The following is a 6,342-nucleotide window of genomic DNA, read 5'->3' as shown; positions in this document are numbered from 1 at the left end:
TGAAGCCACTATCAAGGCATATGCTAACTTTTCTATTTTTGGATACCAGGTTTCTGCGTCTACAGACCGCTTGCTCACATAGTACACAGGCTGCTGATGCTTCTTTTCTCCATTGACTAGGGCGACACTTATAGCATGCTCTGATATGGCTAAATACAAGTACAACTTTTCCCCTTTTTCTACTTTAGCCAAAAGGGGTGGTTTTCCAAGGTGTTCCTTTAGCTTAGTGAAAGCTTTCTGACAATCTTCATCCCAAGCGTACTTTTTGCTCCCTTTTAGGATGTTGAAGAAAGGAAGGCATTTGTTAGTGGATTTGGAGATGAACCTATTGAGGGCTACTACTCTCTCGGTTAAGCACTGTACCTCCTTCTTGCTCCGTGGTGGGCTCATTTCCAACAATGCCTTGATTTTTTTAGGATTGGCCTCGATACCTCGGGAGTTCACCATAAAACCCAGGAACTTCCCTGACAAAACTTCGAAGGTGCACTTAAGCGGGTTTAGCTTCATTCTGAATTTTTGGAGGGTGCAGAACATCTCACTGAGGTCGTTTGTGAGATCTTCTTCCTTCTTTGTCTTTACCAGCATATCGTCTACGTATACTTCCATATTCCTCCCTATCTGATTCGCAAACATTCTGTTCACCAGCCTTTGATAAGTAGCACATGAGTTCTTTAAACCAAAAGGCATCACTTTGTAGCAATAAAGCCCCTTGTCTGTTATAAACGAGGTGTGCTCTTCATCGGCCAGGTTCATGGGTATTTGGTTGTACCCGGAATATGCGTCCATGAAGCTAAGTAGCTTGTGCCCTGCCGTGGCATCTACTAACTGGTATATCCTCGGAAGCGGGAAGCTGTCCTTAGGGCAGGCTTTATTGAGGTTAGTAAAATCCACACAAGTCCTCCACTTTCCATTGGGATTTAGGACTAAAACTGGGTTTGATACCCATAATGGGTAGAATGCTTCTCGGATAAACCCATTTGCCTTCAACTTGTTAACTTCTTCTTTTAAGGTCGCATATCTTTCTAGGTCTAGTGCTCTCCTTTTCTTCCTCACAGGCCTTGCTTTTCGGTCGATGTTTAAGTGATGACACATGATTGATGAGTCTTGTAATGCCCAAAACTCCAGGGACCGTTACGGTGTGCCTTTTAAATAATGCTAAACTTGCTAATTGAGTTATTTGGCCATAATTGTGTAACTAAGTATGATCAGTGGTTTAGGGATTAAAAATTTTGGTTAAGATATAGCGTTTTATTAGAACGTTTACTGTATACATTAGGATCCCAAAAATATAATTTAAAGGTTCATTACAAGAAAATATTTACAACCAGCCGATCTAAGAGGCAAAACAAGGTTTATCCCTAGCACTTCTTTCAACCCTCGGCCGTGGCGCTCGAGCAGCTGCATATGTACACATCGTCACCTAAGCTCTCCAACTCAAGGATGGTCCAGCTTTCTTTTGCCTTTACCTACACCACATAGCACCCATGAGCCAAAGCCCAGCAAGAAAACTCAATATGCTCATGAATCATATCATGACATCAAATCATATCTGGCATGCCTAGCAAATATAGCTCTATTCAAGCATGCAAATAATCTCAGATAATGCTGGGGAATCTAGGATAAGAAATCCTACCCTTCTGATTGGATGACTATTAAGTCAATCCTAATCAGATGAGTGATTTAACACTGGTGGTTCCATTAACCATAATGAGTGACTGACAAGCAAGTCACCATGGGGCTCAGCACCCATAACCATGCAAATGATGATCATTATGATCATACAGAGCTTATAGCCTTGAACAGGTGAGTGAATATCACTTTGAGGTTCTGTTTAACCATAATGAGTGACTGACAAGCGTCACTATGGGGCTCAACACCCATAGCCATGTGACAAAGCAGTCATCTGGGCTTTCTGGCAATGGCTCTAATCAGATGAGTGACTGACGAACAAGTCACCACGGGGCTCGACACCCATAACCACGGGAAAAAGCAGTCACCTGGGCTTAGCACCCATAGCCATGTGACTAAACAGTCACTGGGGCTCTCTGGCCCTGGCTCTAAGTAACTAGCCTTTGGCTAGACAAGCGCTTATAATTTTCATCGAACTCGAGGTCGGTCCGGCATTAATGCTCATTTGAGTCATTCAATGCAGATGTCGATTAGATCTAATCTTTATCGGCTTGCATTTAAACACGCTAAGTCCGTTCTTAACTTTTTAGTCAATACCAGGTGACCAGTGCTCAGTACTACTGCAGAACTTGACAAGTAGGTCATAGCTTGATAGTTAATATTTACACCATTGCCAATTCTGACTAGTTAGTCAGTGCCACGCACAAGTAAGCAATGCTACCAAGCATATATCATGTGTCAAATATCCAAATGTAGGGCATTCAACATGCTTACTTTTGCTAGCATAATTATGATCATGCACAAACACAGAGACTCAAGCTCTGATCAATCTCATATTCAATATTCATGGCATGCCCTAATCACATGTTTCTACTGCATCACATTTAAACACTCGACATGCCTCAATAATAACGATGCATGTCACATATGGGGTGCAGTTTTCTTACCTTTGGTCCAAGCACATGTTACCAATAAACAAGCCACAAGAACGATCCTAATTCCAAGCCCCTAGTGATAACCTAGTCACAACCATAATATAAAACCTCATCAAAATGAGTAAATAAATACTTCCAAACCCAACCTAAGCCTCTGGGACGTCGAATCCCACTCAACTAGGTAGTAGGATCAATCCCAGGCCCTTAGAGTTAAGTTCCCATGACAAAAACCCAATTCTGGGAAATTTTCGTCTTAAGCGCCGTGACCCTCCATGCACCATGCTGCGGCCCACCCCGCCCCCCTGATAGAGCCTCCTCCTCCTTCAACAATCTTGGGCCGCGACGCCCTAGAACAAGGCCGCGGCCCATCCTCGGACCAGCCATTTTTCCTCATTTTCTCCTTATTAAAACCTTCCAAAAACCTATTGAAACATCTTCAAACTCATAAATAAAGTTCCCAAACATCCTCATGATCCAAAACCAACAAAACCCAAGTCTCAAATCAATCAAAAACTCATCAAACACACAAAGTCCAATTCAAGCTTAAAAACTTTAAAAACTTAGAACCTAAAACTTGAATTACCTCCGATTGAGTTGTTTCCCAACTAAATCCTTCGGCTAATAAGCTTCTAATCTTCCCTAGGATCGTTATTCCTCGATCCTCGCTTGAATCCGAGTCCTAGAACTCAAGTTTCCTTCGAAAATGCGATCGGGAGACGAAAATGGAACTTTTAGGAAGAGAGAATGTTTTGAACGTTCTTTTTATTTCTTAACATGTTACTTCAAGCTTAAGTAGCCTCAAACAAATCCTAATGCTCGGGGTCCCGAAAACGTCCCTGGGGGAAAAATAGTCAAAACCTCCAGAATTTCTCCCTGATCTTACTAACTTCCAATTTATCATGAAATATTTATTCCCATTACCCAATAACCCGGTAATGCACTAAATACCACTTGAATCACTCCGAGTCAAGTATAATTCCCATTGTGACTTTCCCACTAACTTACCTCCTAGGATCATCTCGTGCTGAGTAACCCTAGCATAACCAAACAATATTGAAGCACCACACATATATCACATATATGCCAAATATGCCCGAAATGGCCAAAATATGAAAATCACCCAATTAATCAAAAATGGGTTCACATGCATATTTAATACACCAAAACATGCATATTATCATTTAATAACCTAATAAATCAATCATGACCTTCCCGGCCTCATAATCAAGGTCCTAAACCTTATTAGGAAATTTGGGGCATTACAACTATCCCTTCCTTACAGAAATTTCGTCCTTGAAATTTATCTGAACTGCCCGGAATATAAATTCCGCACAACTGATTCCAGTTTCTCAGTTTGCTCCCTCGACCTCACTGTTTCTGCAACATTACCTTAACTCAAGGTACACTTTGTTCATCAAAACCTTACTCTTTCTATTTCATATCTGGACTGGCTATTCCTTACTGGATAACTTAGCCTCAAATCCCTAGATTCTCATAACTCAACTCATGAGTTTCTTTGAACCCATGTCCTCAACATGGAAATATAAACTACATTGTGTGCTGCTGACAGTGTCAAAGATAAGGCCGATCGAAATTCAACCTGACCAGTCCTATCCAGGACTCAAACTGTTATACTACTCTAGGGTTCAACTTGCCCCTATCTCCTCACCCCTTTCCATGGTGATACTTGAAAGAAGATATAATCTTCTACTTGGAACTCCATGTTCCTGCTTTTCAATTCAGTAAGACTTTTCCATTTACTTTGAGAAGTGAGCATCCAAGCTCTAACCTCTAATAATCTCAATGGTCCCTTGAACTAGCTCAGGATCCAAACTCAACACCTCATCCATCTCATTCCAATGAGCGGGTGATAAACATTCTCAAACACACCTCATCTCATAAGGTACCTTTCCAATACTGGATAACTCTCTCTCTCTCTCTCCTCTCTCTGAATTACCATCGGTCTGAGGATAATGAACTGTACCGAATTCCATCTATATACTTATCGCCTTCTTTAAACCTTCCAAGACCTGGAAGTAAAAACTGAGTCTTCATCTGATAAGATAGACCTCAAATTCCATGAAGGCGCACTACCTCTTTCACAAAGAGGTCTAAAAACTGATCAGCTGCATTACTTGTTCTCACTGATAGAAATGAACTCACTTGGAATACTTGTCCATAATGACCCAATGCCAACTCATACTGACCCACTATCCTGGGAAGCCCCATCGCGAAACTCACCGTGATGCTTTCTTATTTCCATTATAAAATACTCAAAGGCTACAATGGCCCCATTGATTTCTGATACTCTGTCTTGACATGCTAATAGGTTAAGAACTTTACCATGTATTCCATTATGCCCCTCTTCATCTCAAGCCACCAATATAAAGCTTTCAAACTCGGATACACTGTCAGGATGCCTGAATGAAGAGAATAAGAGAGTAGCATGAGATTCATCCATAATTTCCCAATTAATTCCAGTGTCCATCGGATTCCACAATTGATCTTTATACCTCAATAAATTCATATCTGACACTTTATAATCCTTAGCTAATCCAGCTAAGACTTTCTACTCAATCTTTCCTATCTGTGGTTCACTTAATTATTTTCCTTTTGATATTTTCGAAAATAACAATCTCAAGTATAAAGCTGGCCACCTGGCCCACCAGAAACTCTACTCTAGTTCTGGTCAGATCCTTTAACTAACATGATGCATAAGTAATCACTTTTCTCTGTCATTGAGGTGTCATAACAACCTGCAAACTGATTCTAATTAGTAAGAAGACTCAGAACTCATCCACAAAGTACATGTAATATCCTGCCCATCCAAGGAAACTCTTACCTACCGAGGCGTTCCTTGACCTTGGCAAATCTGCGCAAGAAGTACATCATAATACCATCGTCCAAGACGATCACAAATCCCATTCAAATAATTCTTTGAATTCTCTGTCCATCTAATTCATCAAGACAACTCAACATTAATCAAACTTTCAAATCATAACTCAGCACTCCCAGTGCCCTAGACCTGATTCCATTCCTGGCACTAATCCACTCACCATTCTATCTCTTCACATAAAGGAAAACCTGGCAAGTCCCCTGGAAGCACATCCAGAAACTCACAGACTAATCCAGTCTGTCCTGATCCCATTGGCACAATCTAAGTGGTATCCACCACACTAGCTATGAGTTATATGCATCTCCCTGCAATAAAACTCTAACTTTCAATACATATGTCATCAGCATACAAAATTCATGCACAGTGCCAACTGTCACAAGGCTTCCCACTCTCAAGCCCAATAGTTACTACCCTTTCCTTGCAATTTTAACATTGCCCCACACTTACTTAACCAATCCAAATCCAGGATCATACCAAATCCAGTCATAACCAGCTTTATCAAGATCACTGATGAGTCATTTTTATCATACTCAAACTCATCTCTTAAATCACCAATACAATATTACTTTCCCATCATAGCATAACCATGCAATCTGCATAACAACTCTATGCTTCTCTATATGCAACAAACAAAGAAACAGCATGGCACCAAGACCAATCAGCATAACTCAAGAAATCACAACTAAAAAGCTAACCTGCCATCGCTGAGGAACTAGTCTCAGTTTCAGTCTCTGACTGTCTCGGAATAAACACTCGAGCTGGAGTAGAGCTGTCTATCCTTTTTTTTTTTCTCATCCTTTCTTAGCCTTGGAAAATTCTTCTTGAAATGGCCAACCATGTCACATAAGAAACATGCCCTTGCTCGACATTCTCCCAGATGAC

Source organism: Humulus lupulus, chromosome 6 (assembly GCF_963169125.1).
Source record: "Humulus lupulus chromosome 6, drHumLupu1.1, whole genome shotgun sequence".
Classification (NCBI taxonomy): Eukaryota; Viridiplantae; Streptophyta; class Magnoliopsida; order Rosales; family Cannabaceae; genus Humulus; species Humulus lupulus.
The sequence above is the reverse complement of the archived record's forward strand: the minus strand, read 5'-3'. Positions refer to the sequence as shown.